Source organism: Scomber scombrus, chromosome 16 (genome assembly GCF_963691925.1).
Source record: "Scomber scombrus chromosome 16, fScoSco1.1, whole genome shotgun sequence".
Classification (NCBI taxonomy): domain Eukaryota; kingdom Metazoa; phylum Chordata; class Actinopteri; order Scombriformes; family Scombridae; genus Scomber; species Scomber scombrus.
In genome coordinates this window covers 28,242,346-28,263,159 of record NC_084985.1, presented here as the reverse complement: position 1 = coordinate 28,263,159, position 20,814 = coordinate 28,242,346, and positions in this window count along the sequence as shown.

The following is a 20,814-nucleotide window of genomic DNA, read 5'->3' as shown; positions in this document are numbered from 1 at the left end:
TTCTGGGAGATTGTCCTTCATGGGCGGTTCCTGCTATGGAGACACGTGCCAACGGTCACAGCACCGTAAAATTACCCTGAAGTTCCTGCAGTGGAAACGGCCCTTATGCATCTGAACAGACCAACCTGAAGTGTGGAGTGCTCCAAGGCTAAATCATTGGGCCTCATTTATTTTACACACATTTTGACTGCTTTGAAATACAGCTGTGCTGGTCAATATGGAACAACAGCAACAACAGCAACACAGCCACAAAGTAGCAGACCACGTAAAGTCACAGAGTGGGGTCAACGAGTTCTGAGGCACATAGTGGGTAAAAGTCACAAATGCTCTTTTGACTCAGTAACTGCAGATTTCCAAACTTCCTCTGGCGTTTACATCAGCACAAAAAATTGCTCTGGGAGTTTCACGGAATGGATTTCCTTGGCCAAGCAGCTGCAAGCAAGCCTTACATCACCAAGCACAATGCCAAGTATCAGATGGAGTGGTGTAAAGCACGCTGCCATTAGAAACAAGTGATGAATTACGCTTCTCTGTCTGGCAGTCTGATGGATGAGTCTGGGTTTGGTGGATACCAGGAGAACATTACCATGGTTAATGGTTAAATAACCATGGCCTTCTGCTCTGTTTAAAAGTCTACAGTGGAAACTGGTTATAGTTTAAGAGCTTGCCTATACAAAATGTATGATGTTTAAATAATATTCTTATTTTAATGAAGTACTCAGCTTGCAGTGCTCCTTTTGGGTCTTTTCATACATGATCACGTATAGAAATATAGAAAACCACAGTAATTCTATTTTTTGTCATTTGCTCCTATGATAAGTTGCTTCGGCACCATTATTGCCTACCTGAGGCTGCTGCTGTGTGCACATTGAAATCATGACAGGAAAAGAGGGTCATTATCTCTCAATGTAAAACATAATCTCCTCGAAGTTTTCTGACAATAAAAGGAGAGAAAGAAATGTCAGGAAAGGATCACTGCTCTGTTCATCTGTTCTGCTCCTGGGGAGAAGAGGGAACTTATCAGAACCCCCACTGTTGCAAAAATGTGTGCATACTGTGTTTGAACAGCTGTATTTAGATATACAAATGTTAATTAGGTGGTAATCTGTATGGGAAATAAAGAAAAACTAATTTGGCTACAATAATAATCTACGTATATTTGACTTGATCACTATAAGTGGTTTCCACTGTACTTCAGTTTCTTCATCTCCAGCTGCAACTACTAACAAATCAGTGGATCAGCTTTTTGATTCCAGGCTCCTCCAGTCTGCATGTTGAAATGTCTTTGAGTAAGATGTTGAACCCCAAATTGCTTCTAAAGGTGGTATGCTGCTCTTCCTGATGAGCAGGCATCATACACAGCCTGCTGTCAGCCTGCTGAGATAACTTTCAAACACATATTGAAAAAGGCTATCCTAAACCAAGGGTTACATGTCCATTTGAACACACGACTAATGCGTCATTCTAGAATGATGCGTGACTACTCCACTGTTTACTTTAGCCCTGTTCCACACTAGCACCGTTTAACCTTGTGTTTAGTGGATTTTCAGGAGATAACCCCACAAACTCAGGGGGATGGCCAGTAGGCTCTAGGCTAAAGTTGGGGTTAGCTCACTTTGGAATGTGCCAGGATTGTGCCAGTGTGAATGCTTTCTTAGCCTGGGGCTAAGAAAGTTCTAAGACTAAGACTTCTAAGACTTCTTTGATGCCTGGGCTAAGTGCAGAGTGAAAAGCCCTTTGGTTCCATATCGTGGTAAAAGGTGCAAAGCATAAGCACAATGAATTATTTGAATGGAACTTTTAATAATGTGAAATGTTGTTGCCATTGTGCCTGTTCACATCTTTCAGACTGCTGTTCATAGAGTTGTGCATACTGTACAAAATGTATGTATTGTATGTAGGCAACAGCCTTGCCACCTACACAGTGATAGGACTGTCATGATACCTGACATCATTGACACACACTAACGTGGGTGAGATCCACTGCTCTGAGGTGATAATCAGTATTTTCACTTAATCTGCTCAGACTCTGAACAAGAAATGATGTATTTAATAATAATAATAATAATAATAATCACATTTATATAGCGCTTTATGTGGTACTCAAAGTCGCTTTACAATTTCCCTATTAAAACAATGTAAACAAATCTTTATTAAGAGGGAAAGGCAGGGTCGGGCTTGGGGGGGGACGGTAAATGACTGCGATGACCAGGGGCTTGGGACCAGATAGTTTAAAAGAAAGGGATTCGAACGATGAAGGGGTTGGGATGGATGTTGCACTGGTTTTGATGTCATGGCGATGAATGATGGCAAATCCACCTCCAGTTCGACCATCCAGACGAGGTTTGTCAATGTAGGAATATCCAGGGGTTGTGGCTTGATTGAGTGAAAAATAGTCCATGGGTTTTTGCCAGGTTTCGGTGAGACAGAGAAAATCCAGTGCTGAGTCAGAAATAAATTCACTGAGGAGAAGTCCTTTTTTATTAAGTGAACGGGTGTTGAGAAGAGCAAATTTCAGATGAGATGGGTTTCTATTGGTGATGGGTTGAGGAGCTCTGGGTAGAGGAGTGAGGTAAACAGTGCGCACGTTGTGATTGTTATGGTGATGATGTCGTGTCCTTGGAGGGTGCCGATTGGCCCACAGAGAAGGAATTGAATTCCCTGAGCCGGAGTAAACAAACTTTCTCCGGCTGCCTCTATGGACGTATCGTGGCCTACAAGGATTTGTTTGTTATTTGTTTACAGAACAAAAGTGAAAAGCTCCTGCACACACTGAACCACAACACCACATTAATTATAGGTTTAATAAGAAAATGAATATTGAAAATGTTACCTTTTTGTCTCATTCTAAATTTTAGACAGTGTGATGCTGGATCAGGAATTTTGAAGAAAAGATTCCTTCTTTATCCAATGACCTGGATGCAATATGTGGGTTTTCCTTATGTTGTTTTATTCATTGGTTGACCTAACTTACCCAGCATCTAAACACTTTTGGCAGCAAATCCCAATTGTGCTGCCCTTTGACACCCCTGTAAAATATTCATGGTTGGAATACTGTATATGGATTGGAATAATGATGTTCATGTTCTACTCATTTGTATAGGACTTATCCTGGGTCACACTTCTCGTTGCATTTAGAAAAGAAAAGCACTTTGGGAGAAAGAGAGTCTTCCTTAAATGTGAAGACAGTAAACACATTGTGTCTCATGCTTTGAGGAACCCAGAAATACCTTAAAAAGATAATCAATAGATTTTGTATCATAAGAGGAGTTGTTGTCAGAAAAACAAATGGATGTCATATGATGTTTTGCAGATAGTTTAAATTCAATTTATAACCTGGCAGATACGCTGTAATATTTCCTCATTATGTTGATTATGCATTTGGGTTAGCATTGAGTTTTTATCCAAATATATTTGGTAGAAAATGTTCTCATGTGAAATACAGACAGGGGACAAATTAAAGGAAAAGGAGGATGTGATCAGACTGTTTCAGCAAGAACAGTCTGTCGACAATTACACAGAGAGGGATATTATAACAGGGTAGCTGTGCATAAACCCCTCATTACAAAGATGAATGCACATGTGAGAGTTCAGTGGTGCAAAACCATAAGCACTGGTCTACAGAGATGTGGGAAAAAGTGATATGGTCAAATGAGACATTCTTTACCTTATCCTTCAGACTATGTGTGGTCAACACCAACAGAACAGTACAGGTCTGAATGGCTGACCCCTACAGTGAGGCCATCCGGTAGTTCTGTTATACTGTGGGGGGCATTTTGCTGGCGTGGTTTGGGTCCACTTGTCCCCTTAGAGGGAAGTCACTGCAAATCAACACAAACTTGTTCTGAGTCACTTTTATCCTATGATGAAATATTTTTATCCTGATGGAAGTGGGCTCTTCTAGGATGACAATGCCCCCATCCATAGGGCACAAGGGGTCACTTAATGGGGTGATGAGTATGAAAATGATGTGAATCATACATTATGACCTCCACAGTCACCACATCTCAACCCTGTTAAACACCTATGGGGGATTTTGGGCTGATATGTTCAACAGTGCTCTCCACAACAATCATCAAAACAGATAAGGGAATATTTTTGGGAAGAATGGTGTTCATCCTCCAGTCGAGTTTCAGACACTTTTAGAATCAATGCCAAGGAGCATTGAAGCTGTTCTGGTGGCATGTTGTGGCCCGACACCATACTAAGACAATTTATGTTGTTTTTTATTTTTTATCTTTCCTCTGTCTGTATGTGTTTGAATCAGTGCTGTACTTTAAAAAAAACTTTTTTGAGGAAGTTTTCCTGACAAAATATACAATTTTATATATATACAGTATTAGGGGTGTGACGGTACACTCAGCTCACGAGACGACGAGATTTTAACTTTATTTTTAAGAAAACTTCAATGAGGAAATACATGACTGTTCTTTTATTTGAAATTCACAAAATGGAAATTGAATTGAAATGTTTGAACTAATCAGCTTGTAATTAATCCCTTTTTTTTCTACTTTATAAATATATAATTATCATATGCAGTATGCAGCACTGTAAAAGGTTTCCCCATATAGATATTTTTTTTATAGATGGATCATTTTGGTATTTATGGAAATAACAACCATAAATACAAAAGTTAGATATAATCACAAATACATAAAAGTAAATTGCACAAATCCTGTATCACATAAATACACAAGTAGAACAACATATAAATTGTGTTATAATTTGGTAGTGTGACTCATTTTACTTTTTGCATCATTAGGCTTCCATAGCTGCACTAGATTCCCTGCTCCACCTACTTCAGGCTCTCAGTGTAGAGACCTGAGGTTAACTTACAGCTGCTCCTCTCATGTCATACTGCTGACTGAGATCTTCTCAACAGGTAGAAGCTGCAACAAGGTTAATGATCCACACGTGACATTATAAAAAGAAGACATGACGTGCGAATGAGCCAAAGAAAAACCGAACGTCTTTTTTTTTTTTTTGGGTGCGCCTCTTAATTATAGCTTCACGAGACAAAATTCACGTCAACGAGAAATATCGTTGCGTTTCGTCTCGCGAGATCTCGTAACACGAGATATATATATATACACAATTATAATGAATGGAAATGGAAGTTTTGCTGGGTCACAGATCCACACATTAAAGAATATGATGGAGAATTCTGTTAGTAGAAACATCAATTATAAGGTAATGCTTGAGGGGATCCTTAAATACAGTTTTAAAAATTGGATCCTGTTGACTTAAATATTCACAATCAATATGTCTTACTTCAGAGGGAGGTTAGCTGTTACAAGTCACTAGTTGCATCCATCATTGAAACATTTGTAAATGTTTTGCACTGTCTAATCACAGTTTGTCCAAACTTAATAGAGATGAGTGAATGAAGAAATATGGCAGGTGTTTTTCTCTTCACTTTAGAGGTTTATCTATTTTCCAGTGACAGCTGTGTTTTGTTCTTCTTTGCTGTTTACCATTTGTTACAGTACAACTAAACAAGCCGGCAAAGCTACTGAAAACTAGCCAACACCTTTTCCTGTCTTTGTCAGTCATGTGGACAAGCTTGCAGGTTGTAGTTATCCATCCAGAGTCTCCCCTTAAGGTAAGGTAAGGTATTTATTGATTCCCCTAGGGAGAAATTCAAAAACTGACACAACAGTAGCCACGTAATGGTGAAAGTGATAAACAAACAAACAAACAAACAAAAAATACTATGTACAATAAACAATCTGTGTAAATAATCTGCAAATATACAAATCTGCAATATACATACATTCCTGATACTATAAACAAGTGTGAAATGTTCCTGGGATTAAACAGTAAGGACAGGAAGGTGCTGTTCTACAGTCTGATGGCGGTTTGTATCAAGTATCAAACACTCACTTACTTGATAAGTGGCTTTGAAAATTATGATTATAATCACATAAATTGTTATATTGATAATATTTTCTAAAAGTGATAGGTTTCTAGATATTTTGATACTTTTTTGTTTTTTGGAGTGACTACTGTGAATCTAAGTTGACTACAGATGTCATCACTAAATGCAGTTTTGTTTTGAGATGAAAATCTAAAATTAACTTGATTAATCTACAACGGTGCTAACAGGAATCACTCATTTTCACCTCAAATGTCAGCTCTATCAAAGTCTGACGCATGAAGACAGCTGCTTTTCCCATAAAACAAGTGGCAGATCATAGAGACTGGGCAAAAACACCCTTTTCACATCTGTGACACACACTGATTGATGTATTTCCCTGTTCTCATTGGTGCCCTATCAGCTCAGTCACAGGCACAGTGTAATCTGCCCTTGATCAGGTTTTTTTTGAGTGAGAGCCCTCTGTGAACCCACACTCCAATAAAGAAGAAACCGATATATTGGATTTTGTACTTGGCCTTTGCGACTCATCTCTCAGTAATTGCTCACCTCATATAAGAGGCGAAACATCTAACCAGCTAACTAGAAATTCTCTTTATAAGAACAGTATGACATTTTGTGACATGCAGTCTTAGAGTTAGATTGCGGTCTTAGAGAAGATCAATATGAGTGTCCAGTACAGAGATAGATACAGGACGAGTTTAGACTACTTAGCACAAAGATTGGAGGTGCCCAGAAACAGAGACATAAAAACAAGACATCATTTCAGAAGTCACAGAAAATTAGATCTCAAACCTACTGCACTGTTTTATCTCACACACACACACACACACACACACACACACACACACACACACACACACACACACACACACACACACACACACACACACACAGTCCAAACAATGAAAGACAGTACTGAAGAAAATTGCAACAAATAGCTAATTACATTTAGTTACATGTTTCTTTAATACCTCACCTCATGCTTTTTGTAAATATGATTGTTTAAGTTATAATAAAACATTTTCATTTAGCACTTTCAATCCTGACTTGTCTCCCCTCCTTGTCACATATGTTGAGCCAGTTTGTGACAAGTGGGGGCTCGTCCGGGATCCAGTATGCGGTTTAAAATAGCTTAAATTTGGTCTGTACTGGTAAATTGGCACTTTGATGTCTTCAGCTTTAATATTTAATATATTATTATAATTATATAATTTGTCTTTATGCTTATGTTTCACCACTGTATAGCCAAATTGATGTAGATGAGTGTATAGAATAGCATAATCTCAGACTGACCATTCATGAAGAGAGACATTTTTGAAGCAAATATATAGGTGCTATTACATTAACTTCCCAAACCAGGGCCCACTTTTGTAAAGCCCCCTCACCTAGAAACACACTCATGTTCAAGGGCTGTCAGTCTTCCTCTATAAAGCCATTTGAATTTCATTCATTATCATTTTTTAAAATTCTAATTATATTCAAATTTGTATAATGCTCAGATTTAGTCTATTCTTAATATTTACTCTGTAGTTATACTGTTAACATGTGGTTGTTTTATGTTCTGTCCACTAGAGGGCATCTCAACATTACCAAGAAACCGACTAAAGCTTTCAGCTAGCTGCTAAGTGATAACTAAGCGTAGGCAAAAATGAACGTCGTCGACTTTAATGAACATTTTAATCTCAACACATTCCTCTCATTGGGCCAGATGCAAGAACCACTCGTACACACAGATTTTTTCTTAAACCATGCGTACGAGTGATTTACGAGGATTTGCCGCATTCACCAATTTTCTCGTATTTTGGATTTTCTCTTAGGTACGAACAAAATTTACGAGTGATGCAGACCTGTCATACCTGTCACGCACAACCAACCTGCAGTCCTCCAAAGCAATAAAACATGACTGTTACTGTCTAATTGTCTAATGGCAGCGTGCCAACGATATCATGTCTTTTAGGGGAACTCAAATTTCTCCGGGGCGGGGGGAGGGGGGGCGGGGGGCGGCGGATTTCATATACTATAAGCAAGATATGATAATCACTTATGATAATCACATAACACCTCCACACGGGTATCAAGACCAAACAACACTGTATGATACAATACAGCCAAGCACGATACGGTAGCTATACTCTATACTCTACAGAGTGATGTAACCTGCTGTAGTTTATCAACACAAATACACAGAGAGGTCGAGTTGTTGAACTGTTACCCTCATCTCCAACTTCTTCTGCCGGCTTGCCCTGCGTTGTCATCCCAGGTGTTAGCAGGTCTGTGCTGACAGCATCCGGCAGCAGGTGTAACATCAGCAGTTGAGCTTCAGAATCAACTGACTTGTATTTTCTTTTTAACATCACTGTATGCTGACTACCACTTAACAGAGAAATTAATAATGTCGATCCGCAGGCTGAGCGTATATTATACTGTCAGTATTTTAGAGACCCCTGAGTAATGGGTGTGAACTACAGGGGATGTAATGAGCAAGTGTATACTATGTCCAGTTCATTAAATTGCACTTCTGAATCCATAATCATGATGACATTACTCTGTTTGTAAAAATAATTAGGCTATTTAGTATAAAGAAGTAGGCAATTTAACAATTTAGGTAGATATAGGTAGTCATTTAAATTGACAATTGAAACTATGATATAATGCAAGCGTACAATATAAACTGACTATTTATTAATAACTGTTAATCATTTAGTTGAAATATTGCTTATTGAAGTAATAATTTAACTCCCTGGCTGATGACATCCTCTGGTATAATTCATGTTCAGTCATTTTTGTTTTTATTTCTGTGACGGTGCAACAGCTGAGACAGCGTTCACAGCACGGGTCATTTTTCCTCATTCTTTGTCTTTCTCAGGACCTTTAATTCCACTAACACTAAATAATAATATGTGTTTCTGTTGATCTATTTCTGAGAGCGGGACCTCAGTCTGAGAGCTCGTAAAGTTCTTATTCTTAGTCTTTAGTCCATTTTCATGAATGGAGCTTCTCCACAACCTGCCGGTCGTCTGACCTTATATGGTATTTTGGGGGCGTCATTCATGTTCATTTACTATTCTCGGGAACGCGCGTTCATTTAGAACAGGTGGGATTCATCATGTTTACGAAGGTCATTTACGACTGTTTCCTGGTGATACGAGGCACGTGGCACACTCGTAAATTCCACTTCACGAAAAAAGTACGACAGATTTAAGAAGAAAAATACGAACATATTCTTGCATCTGGCCCATTGTTTCCTCTCTCAATGAACTGAGCAAAAGCCTGGGCTGCATGAACTGAAAATAGATGAAAGAGCTCCACTTACTACATTAATAATAACATTTCAAACAACATTAGTGAGACTTGGTTTTATAAGTTCACTCGTACCTCAGCATTTCAAATGCAATGTGTTATTTTTTTCATTTGTTGTTAGACATTCAAAACACTTCCACACAGCGCTTTGTAACTTATCTCTGTGCACTTTCTGCCATTTCTGTTGTGATGTTATGTTGGCGCTCTGAATGTGAGATTGTGATTCAGTTAAACTCAGATAAACTTAATTGTTCAGATGTAACAAAAGCATTTCATTTTCACATGCAGGGAGGTCAAGGCGAGAAGGTCAATACTTGTTAACGTTAGCCAACACATTTATATAAAAATACACATTTTAATAGTAATTTCAGCATTCAGTTGTTTTTTTTACAGTTAGAATTATATTTGAATACCAATATCTGTTCCAACAGCTCTATTATGTTCTCATTTTTGACTTGGTAAGAGCATTCTTTAATTTCAACAGATTTTGCAGGCAAACTACTCACACAGGTAAGATGTGGCAAAAGGAAAGAATGTGGCCAGGGCTCTCATGCCTAGCAGTACTTTTCCATTCTAAAATGCAGCCAATGTCTAGGACTTAAACTGCAGCCTCAATGTTGAATGAGTGGCAACATCAATGAACTGTTCCTCTTCTGCGGTGCTGAAATCAGCAGCTGGTGTCACACTGAAGGGGTCTCGGATTCTATCATATTTTGAAGGTCCTGCACCAGGAAATATATTTTGGAAATGTTTCTGTAGGTTAGAGATAAAACTTTTATGGGTATTTTTGCCTTTGCAAAAGGTACCTTGCTGGAGTCGAACCAGGGACACTTATCATGCGGCATGTGCAATAACTACTCGACTACCAGAGCGCTCTGAGATTTGAATTTTTATACATAGGATCACTGTGATCTGCAGCTTGCCGACCTCAATGAGTAGTTTCAGGCTTGCAAATGAGTCAATATTCCCCTCTTTCACTTGCTGCTCCCACACCTCCAGTTTTCTTGTGAATGATGTGATTTTTAGTTCTGAGTTTCTGAAACATGTTACTGAGTTATGCACATTTCATGGAAGTTATTGTTAAACTTGTGGGTAAGTTCATTACCCTGTAACGGGTATGGAGGTGGTAGGACCCAAGTGGTAGTGGCAGGTAAGGCAATGCCAGTAGCACTCACACAGATGAGGAGGTTGACCAGGCGGAAGTCTTTGGGCTCTCTTGACAAGACTGATACCGGAGGATGCCACACAGCCACAGGGAACAGGAAGTAAACAGGCGATACTAGTGGTCAGGGACAGAAGGCTGTTGGGTTTACCGTGGCAGAGACGAGGAGATGAGTCTGAGGCAAGTCACATGAAGGAAAACAGCTGTGTGATCAGATCCAGTTTAATTGCACAGTGTTGGACAATTCTGGCTTTGATGAGTCTTGTTTTGATGTAGTTTACTGAGGCAGTGATGTCTGTCATTACATTGTTCAGCTCAGGACTCAGCTGTTTAGATGTCAGTGCCTTTTGGTGAATCATACAGTGTGTCCACTGCACATTGGGGGAAATGCGCTTGACTAGTACTTGCAGCCCTCCTCGTATCCAGCCAGTGCCTGAGCCCCATCTGTCCCATCTGTCCCATCTCCACGCTGTCCTCCCATTTCAGATTAGCCTCTTTCAACTTTCTGACTTTGAACTGTTTGACTGCAGTGGCTCTATTAGTGATACTTACTTATTGATGTATGTTATCAATAAACAGTCTTTGTTACTGTCAGTGGCTTCATCCATCTGCAGAGCAAAACTGTTGTTTCAGATCTTGTCATTAAGCTGCTCCTCTATATCTTTTGACATGTCACAAATAAGCCTCATGATAGTATTATCTGTCAGAGGAACAGCCTTTAGTTTGATGGCTGTCGCCTCATCCATCATAGTTGAAACCATATCAATAGCAGAAGGAAGTATTCATGCTTCAGCTATAGTGTGTGACTTTTTACAATGAACAACTCTGTAGGCCACTTTGTAGGAGGCAAGTTGAACATTTAAAAGCACAGATGCTTTAGTAAAGTGACTCAGTCTCTGGGCTATTAGAATTAATTTTGGTATTCTTACTTTAATTACTATCACTTCTTGTCTTGACCTCCCTGCATGTGAAAATGAAATGCTTTTGCCACATTTGAACAATAAAGTGTTCTGAGTTTGACTCTAAGCGCTAACGTAACGTCACAACAGAAATGGCAGAAAGTGAAGTGGACACATCTACAGACATCATGATAAAAATAAGTATAATGATCTCTCTGGGTAGTAACTGTCCCAGGCTCTCCTAGCTCTCCACTTTTACATTCATCTGAAAACATGACCAACAGGAGTATTCTGAATATGTTTAGCCAGGAGTTCATTATTCCTAGTCTGTCCTCCCTTGCAGATAATACAAACTGTGATATTTTCCTTCCTGTCTATATCTGAATTATTCTGCAGCCTCTGCCTCTAATTTGCTCTTTCTTCTTCAGCCCCTTACAACACGAGCTGTTATGGCCTTGAAACACACTACCTATGTCTTAACCAAGCCTATGACTGACACATAAGATGAGAACCCTCAACACTTCCAAATAAGCAATAATGTATCCTGGTTGAATGTAAGGTGGACTATAAATGTCTGTACAGTATGAAAAACATTAATTAGCCCAATTTCATTTTGTCTTTGTTTTTTGTTTAACAGATTTAAGTAAAAGTTCATTCACTTCCAACCATCAATCCAGTTTGAAAATAAGGCTTACATTAAATTAATCATTTGCTTAATCAAGGGTTAAATACACGCATGAGAAACCCACACTAACCTAAAGTTGTTATCAGAATTATCTCAGTGTTTTGTAATAAAAAGCATAGAAGCAGCACGCTCTGATGGAGCAGTGAGTCATTTTCATTATCTAGGACATTTAAAGTCACCCGTTGGGATCTATTATACAGTGAGAGGTACAGAAGATTAGTCAGGAGGAAAGATAAAAAGTAAAAAAGTTGAACGGAACGGTCTTGTTTTCTTGGCCTGATGACAGAGAGATGAGTTGAAACTCAGGCCAAACTCAGATGGAGAATGATGTACAGAGTAATAGAGAAAAAAGTAAAACGGAGAAACATTAAAAGAGAATGACAAGCACAGAATAAGAGAAAGAGAGAAAAACTAAAAGGTTTGAGATAGCTGAGGGGTGCTGGCTGAAAAAAGGTAGAGTGACACTGGAAATGAATCAAACTAGCTGGCGGGTGATGAAGGAACCATTTGAAACATTCTGACAATATTTCTGATAGCAGAGTGTTCCGCAGATGTGATCATTGCCAACAGGAGACCCTATCCTCCCACTCAGTCTCCAAATAAAACCTGAAGCTCATACCACACGTCACCAAATCCCAGGGACATATCACAGATCCACCTTAAGGACTAAAATTGCTGCTTATTTTAATGTAAGTGAATCACTCTACTCTTGGATGGGAGAATAAGGTCATCTGATTTAAAAGTCTGAAACACATTAGATGTGGAGATGGAATCCTTGTCCTTGCAGTCCAGGATTATCTGACAAAACGTCAACAAGTTAGCTGTGTGATAAGTGTGAAAATAAGTTTGGGAGACTGGATAGGGTTGGTTTAAGGTCAGTACCACCAAGTCTGAGGCCATGTTACCATATTGGACAACAGTGGATTGTTCACTTCAGGTTAGGAGTGAGTTGCTGCCCCAAGTGAAGGAGTTCACTTCACAAGGAGGTTTATGTTTCTAATTCAGGGTAGGATGGAACTTGACAGGCGAACTGGTGGAATGTCAGCAGTAATGCAGATGTTGTAATGGACTGCTGTGGTAAATAGAGAAACTAAGCTGTAGTGTGAAGCTTTCAAAGTACAGGTAAATCCACATTTTATTCCATTTCATAAGTTTAGGGTTGTGAACGAAAGAAACAATATTGCAGAACCAAGTGGACAGGTTGCATGGTCTCACCCTTAGAGATAGAGGTCTGGAGATCAGACATCTGGAGACAACAGTGGGTAAAATCAAGTCTGTTATGATTTGCATCAATTTGCTGAGTTTTCCTCTTAAACTCCATTTAATCCTACTGAGGCTATGTACAAAACTAGTGAAGTTGGACCAAATATATTTCAAATATTTGAATGTGCATAGGGCTGGGTATCCGCACTCGATACCGTAAAGCATTCACCATGACAAGAAATATTCTCACGCTTTGATTTTGCCTCTATCTAGAAACATCTAAAAGTAAGATCAGCCCAAGTGATCATGCCATTACAAAAGCTCCAATGTGTCTGGTAAAATGAATTCCACTGATGGTAAAAAATGTCTGAACTGCCCTTGTTTAGACTGGATCCCTGTGAGTTTTCTTGGTAGAGACATGTTTCATTGGTTTAAGAGTGTTAGTCATTCAGTAATTGCTTGGATGAAACCCCATATTCTTGCTGCCACGATGGCTCACCCTGATAAAACAGCACTGATAGGAGACAACAGGATGAAATGATTTCTCTATCTGCTGAGGCAGTGACTCAAGCTGGAATACATGTTTATTTATTTTCCTCCAAATCAAGCTGATTTATTGAAGAGCCTAGCAATGATTACATAGCAGCCACAATCCTCCTATAGCATTACAAGACACATCATGCCATAGCACTGGCTTCACATCTAGTCCTGCCAAATAAAAAATCCCTCTTCCCCAATCTGCAGGCTTTACAAATCTGACAGCTGAAACAAATGCAGATGAGCAAGGGAACAGTTTTCTAGCGTGAGATGACTCAGCTTCTATGGGGAAGCTGATGGAGGCTGGAAGGTTATTCATATCTAGGATGGGACAGGAAGTGCAGTATGAAGTGGATTTAATAGCTGTACATGAAGGGAAATGTGACCGCTTATGTAACATCAGGCATGTTGTAAGAACATATTGTATTGCTCTGCGTTTATGTTACGAGTCACTGAAATGATTAGAGTGTACATTTCCTGACCTACACATTGGACAATATTTCAGGCTATACCAGGGATCCTCAAACGGCGGACTCCGGTCCGCATCCAGACCGCGGGACAACTATCTGCGAACCCTGGTCTAATCTAAAAAAAAGAAAAATTCCGCATAAAATATTATTATTATTATTAAATGCAAGTCGGAATGATCCATTTTATCGCTGGTATGGACTCCAGTCCTTCACCGTGTGTATTTTGGTCTCCATGGCAACAATACGCTGTGACTTGTTGGGCAAGCACAGTTGCAGCGCAGCACTACAGTTCTTTCCTCCTTTCTTGTGTCCTTTGTGCCTGTATTTTAAAAGAAAAGTGTTGATATTTGTTTTGGATTATTTGCAGGGGTTGTGAATGTATTTTGTTTTGTTTTGTTTTATATAAGTATTTATTTGAATTTATGTTAAAACAAAAAATAAGTTTTGTTTTTGAGTATTTATTTGATTTTTATGTTTTTATGAAAAGGACATTTTGTTTTTTTGTTAAAATTAAAAATACATTTTATAGTTCAGTCATATATTCCATTTTTCTACTATACACCACTGTATTGTTAAGTTGGTTGGTGGTGGATACATTGATTTGTTGTGGCTAATAAACTGACCTTTGACTCATTGAAAAAACAAATGTTTTTCCTCAATTATTTGAGGAACACTGGGCTATACTATAATATATATATTTTATGATCAATCTTCCTCTAAGTTTAAAAGGTTTGGTTCTCCTTTTTTTAGGCCATAATATCTATCAGTAATAATAACATTGTACTTCCCATTTTATTTGGCAACAAAAAGAAGTTAGATTGGGCAAAAAACACATGCAGTCAGACTATTGTCTCTACACTTTAAAAAAAAACGACTCTATACCGAAAGTGTCAGAGCTGAACCTTTTCTCGTAGTTAGGATAGTTCTAGTTTCTCTTAGTTGCTGGATTCATATAAACATTCATTTAAACTCAGATAAACGTGTGCATATCAGCAAAGGTGGTTTTATTAGGCTTAGGGGTTAAGGGTTGGCTATTTTATCAAATCTGGTGGAGCAGTAGAAAGGCAGCCCTACAGTTTTGTAGATTTTTGCAGAGTCATAAGGCCTAATAAGTACCTGCATATTTTCAATTTAGACATTTTCATGTTGATGAGATAAAACTAATAATATAATGAAACTAATTACAATAATGCATTTAAGTAATTCAGAGGCAGTAATGTAAGTATCTCATTTTCTTCATTAACGTAATAATAGTCAATAACATTGCTGGTGTAAGTGCTGTTCCATAGTTACTGTTACTGTATACAGTATTTGTATTGTTTAAAATGAAAGACTTACATTTTTTTTGGCTGGCAGTTATTGTTATAGATGGCGGCTGAGAGATGACAATACAGTCAAACACAAATGCTACAAATGAACAGAATCAAGCAAATAAAGAAATACATCCAGCAATTTAACAACACTAATTTGGCAGAAAAGGAATAAAATATTTTTAATTGCATTTCAATCACCTGAAAATAAGAATTGTGTGTTTGTTACACGATTCTCATTTTGGTTGCGATCTGCAACCTCACTGCTAGATAACACTTAATCTAGGTTATAGGCACACAGACTCAGTGGGTGTCTCCATGCACACTAGCTATTTTGGTTCATGTATGTCCAGCAGCGGAACCTGCCAGTCAATACAGATCAGTTCGTGTGGTGATTATTAGATACTTTCTCAGCCAATCACACCACTGCTCTCATAACTCTTACCCGGGACTTCCACCGGGTCCGTCAGCAAAGCGACCAAGGCTCAAATTTCGTCCCCTGCGCCTGTTGCGGGAGCAGTGGCTCTCCAACCCGTCCGGTGGTAAAAACATCTTAGACCACGTTAGTTCGTTTCGGGAGATATTACATCACGCGTGTGAAATGGCCCGGGAGTCTCTCTCCTCTGCCCAGTCCAAAATGAAACAACATTTCGACCAAAAATCTTTGATGCGTTCATTTCAGCCAGGCGATCATGTCTTGGTTTTGTTACCTGTTGTTGGCTCTGCACTACAGGCAAAGTGTTCTGGCCCATATGTAATTGACCGAAAACTTAGTGACACCAATTATGTAATCCAAACCCGTGATCGAAGAAAGAAAACTCGTGTGAAAAAATCTGATCAGACCCCCCGCTTCTGCAATGATTTCCGCAAATTGAACAGCATCACCAAGCCCGATTCATGTCCGCTCCCTCGCATGGATGATTTGGTCGACCGTGTGGGCTGGGCTAAATTTGTCACCAAGTTGGATCTCCTTAAAGGATATTGGCAAGTTACACTTATGGCCCGTGCTTCAGAAATTAGTGCTTGTATATTTGGATGACATAGTAGTCTATTCATTCACCTGGGTGGACCATTTGGACACCCTCCGTGACGTTTTCACTCGATTGCGTCAAGCTTCCCTCACCCTCAACTTGGCCAAATGTGAGTTTGGGAAGGCTGTGGTAACGTATCTAGGTAAGCAGGTGGGACAGGGTTGCTTTCGCCCTGTCTCCGCTAAGGTGCAGGCCATTCTGAATTTCCCCGCTCCGCGAACTCCGCCGTTTTTTGGGGATGGCTGGGTACTATCGGGCCTTTTGCAAGAACTTCGCCGACGTGACAGCTCCATTGACGGGCTTAGTGAGTCCTAAACACCCGTTTCAGTGGTTGGATGAATGCCAGTCTGCTTTTGAGGCTTCCAAAGCTCTACTCTGCAGTGTCCCTCTGCTCGCCGCTCCCAAATTCACGCGTCTGTTCAAGTTGGAAGTTGATGCCAGCGCGCATGGAGTAGGCGCAGTGCTCCTGCAGGAGGATGACAGTGGCATTGACCATCCTGTGGCTTATTTCTCTAAAAAGTTCAACAAACACCAGCTCCACTATAGTACTATTGAGAAAGAAGCCCTGTCTTTGTTGCTGGCTCTCCAACATTTCTCAATTTATGTTAGCTCCAGCTCAGTGCCCACTGTCGTTTTCTCCCACCACAACCCACTCGTGTTCCTGTCTCGGATGCAGAATAGCAACCAACGCCTTATAGGCTGGTCCCTCTTACTGCAGGACTTTGACGTTGAAATCAGTTATAAGAAGGGTTTGGAAAATATTATGGCTGATGCTTTGTCTCGTTCGTGAATAATTGGGTAAAATCAAGCATATTCTGTAGGGAGAAAATGTTTGATTTTCTTTGGGTGGGGAAGTGTTATGACTGGGGTCATGTGTATGTTATTTACTGACAGCTCTCTCTCTCTCTTCCCCTCTGCAGTAGCAATCAGATGTGTGTGTGTGTGTGTGTATGTGTGTGTGTGTGTGTGTTGAGAGATGAGCTGCAGGTGGGTTGCTTCACAACTAACGACGTGACCGGGCTGCTGCCTGCGGATTGGCTGACTGCTCCTTTTAAAAACCAGCTGATGCTAGCCTTTGCCAGTGTTGCCAACTTGGCGACTTTCTCGCTAAATCTAGCGACTTTCCAAACCCTCTTAACGACTTTTTTCCTCAAAAGCGACTAGCGACAAATCTAGCGACTTTTTCTGGTGTTATTGGAGACTTTTCTGGTGTTTTTGAGACTGAAGTGAAAGAACGTATCGCTCTGCAGTTACTGTCCTCAACGAGCAGCGGGTGCTGCCGTGAGCCCCTCCCCCGTCCCAAAGCACTCACAGGCGGTCAGGTTCACAGTAGCCTCGCGCAGCAGACCCAGCTGCAGTCAGAGCAGCGAGGAGACCCACACCACTCCGCATCCAGACTGCAAATAAATTGCGCAATTCCACCCCGTATAACAGTCTTTTGATTAAATGTAATATTCTGACATTTAACAATACAGAACAAAATTGATTTAAATTTAAAAAAACAAACCAATAATCAACATAAGAATATTAATTTGTAGATCTAAACATATTTAGGTTTTTTTTATGTTATTCCTCTCTCCTACAGCGTCCATTATAATTACACGCAAATCGAAAATTATGCAAATTAGGTGATGACGTCATTTAGCGACTTCTAGCGACTTTTAGGACAGCCAATAGCTACTTTCCTTACTGAGGAGTTGGCAACACTGGCCTTCACGCTCTCTGACTCTCCCCATTCCCAACTGACAGCAACCTTTGTGTGACCTATTTGGTGAAGTGTGCTATGTATCTATAGTAGTGGTAACATTGTAAATAATTGTAAATTTCTGAAAAGTAAGTAGGAGTGAGAAGCCGTTTCTGTTACTTTTTTTCTCCTGGTTATTTCCTGTAGTTTGAATGTCTTTTGGTTTTCAACTTTATTTTCCGGGCAGGTAAGATAGGGATCTATAGTTGTTTTGTTTGTTATTTTGGCATTGCTCCGCTCCGATGTGATAAATAAATCTGCCACTTAAACATTCGTCTTTGATGTTGGCTGACCTTCTTGGGAGTGGGAAGAGCAGGGGTATCGTGTGTGATCCAGGTGCCTCTAGGCCTGGGTCATTACAAAATGTAAATAAAAGCTAAGAAATATTTTTTCCACAATGATGCCTCTTGTACATTGTCTTATTATCTTCTGGGAGGCTCCTGTGTCATTTCCGGTCAAAAAACAACTTGCTGGTTGAATAAAAGTAACTTTAAGTAAAAATTTGCCAGTGGTATGAATAATTTCGGATTTGACTGTTTATATATATTAGGGATTAAGACCATTTAGTATTTCTAGAGAGAAATTGAAATTATTTGAATGGGAGTCAGTGGCATCACTTTAAGATACTTCGGTACTGATATCCCTGTTATTTATACTATACTGTATTGCACTGATATCCTATAACATGAGCTGTCAAACCCACAGAGACCACAGAGCCCTTTCACAGGGAGAACAGAGAGCTTCACGTGTGTTCACAGAGATAGAGTTATAGTGTATAAGCATTGTTACCACTGACGTCCAACTGAATCAATAAGATCATTGCTGCCTCCAAGTGACTTGGTTCAAAGTGTGGGCATGTGTATTTTAAATTAATCAATTTAAGCCAAGAATCAGAGCATTTCAGAAAATGCACTCATTGTTAACAGCTCTGACAGCTTGACGGTTTCATGTGTCAACACACCATGAAATAAATTACCATGCATCTTCCCTAAAGCTCTCAGCCGAGCCAGAACACTGAGTCATTTAAGCTTTAAGAACATCAAAGGCTGTTTTTTTTGAGTGGCTGTCTTTGTATTTAGTCTTTAAATGGAGCTGGTGCTCAGAGGAACAGATGGAAGACAGGAGTGACCTGACACTCTATAATGAAATAAGATAGGCGGGTGATTTATCTTCATAGAGAGCAGAGCTGCACTTAAACTGAATTAATGTTAAGAACAAAACATGGGGGACAATCCAGATGTTTATCTCAATACCCATGGGGTTAACTCCAGGCCTGCTGCAGCAAACAGCTTCTGTGTTGGCCTTACAGAAATGCACCTGTAAGCTTGAGTCAATCACAGTACTGAGTAAACATGGTGTCACGATTATGAAAGGTGATTCGGCGCAAAGGCCATGGGGGTTAAGAAAGGGCTATGCAGAGCCAATTAATTGCAAACAGGGATAGCAGGAGATGTTTGAATCAGCATATTGCAAGGGAAAGCTTCATGTAACTCAAGCCGACAAGGAGGAAGATGCAAATTGCGGTAACTAGTAAGCTCATAGTGTCCTAAAGCCAGGGGGCCTGAGAGCATGTTACCGATTACATTCACGGAGACATATTTTAGTCCACTGAAATATGCCTTTGATTTATTACAGCAAAAATGAATTGCTTGGAATGCACCATCCCCCTGTGTACAGCTGACTACAATGGGCAGTGTGGCTTGATATACAGTCTTTCCAGCCCAGCTCATTGAACCATTCTTCCTCTGTCTACTCTCTGCTAACCATTGTATAAGGACACAGTGGCAATGTGAGGGAGTGTGATATGGACCCTATGTGCACTATTAAATTCTATATGATCTGTGGTATCATTTCACAGGCCCACAACATGATAATGTGACAACTAGGGATTTAACTAGGGCATTCGAAGAAATTTCTTTGATCGATCATCGGGAAAATTAACGATCAATTATCGATTAATTGTATTTTTTATATTAAAATGCAATAAAAATACAAATACAATGTTTTTCCTCGATGAAATCTTTATTACAAGAAGAACAGTCCGACTCTTATGGCAGTTAAACTCAACGTTCAAGGGTTAAGCTTGAAGATAAGCAGGGCTCTAAAGCTGCGAGCCGGCGCTCTTAAACACAATTGACCATCTTTCGTTCCAAAATTTAAAAAAAACAATCATATTAAACAATAACTTAATCAAAAACATAATAATACTTAGGTCTGACAGATTTTGTCGAGAAAGACGGGTGAGAGTAAGGGAGAGATTACCTAACAATGAATTACTTAACAAAGCCTCATAAAAAATATGTTGATAAAGATAAGCATGCTAACATGCTCTGGGGTCAGACGCGAGCGCAGCCTGGTGACCGTCAGTCCAGCAGCCGAAAACACTCGCTCTGAGGGGACTGACGTTGCCGGGATGCACAGGTACCGCCGCGCTAACTTGGCCAGCCTGGGAAACCTTATTCCATTCACTTTCCACCAGTCTGTAAGGGTGCAATCCAGGGGTGGGGGAGTCTCCCTCAGAAAGTTCTGAAGTTCTGTTTCGATGCCAGTCTCGCATTGAGTGGAGTATTGCTCCCCAAGGAGTAGTTCAACCGG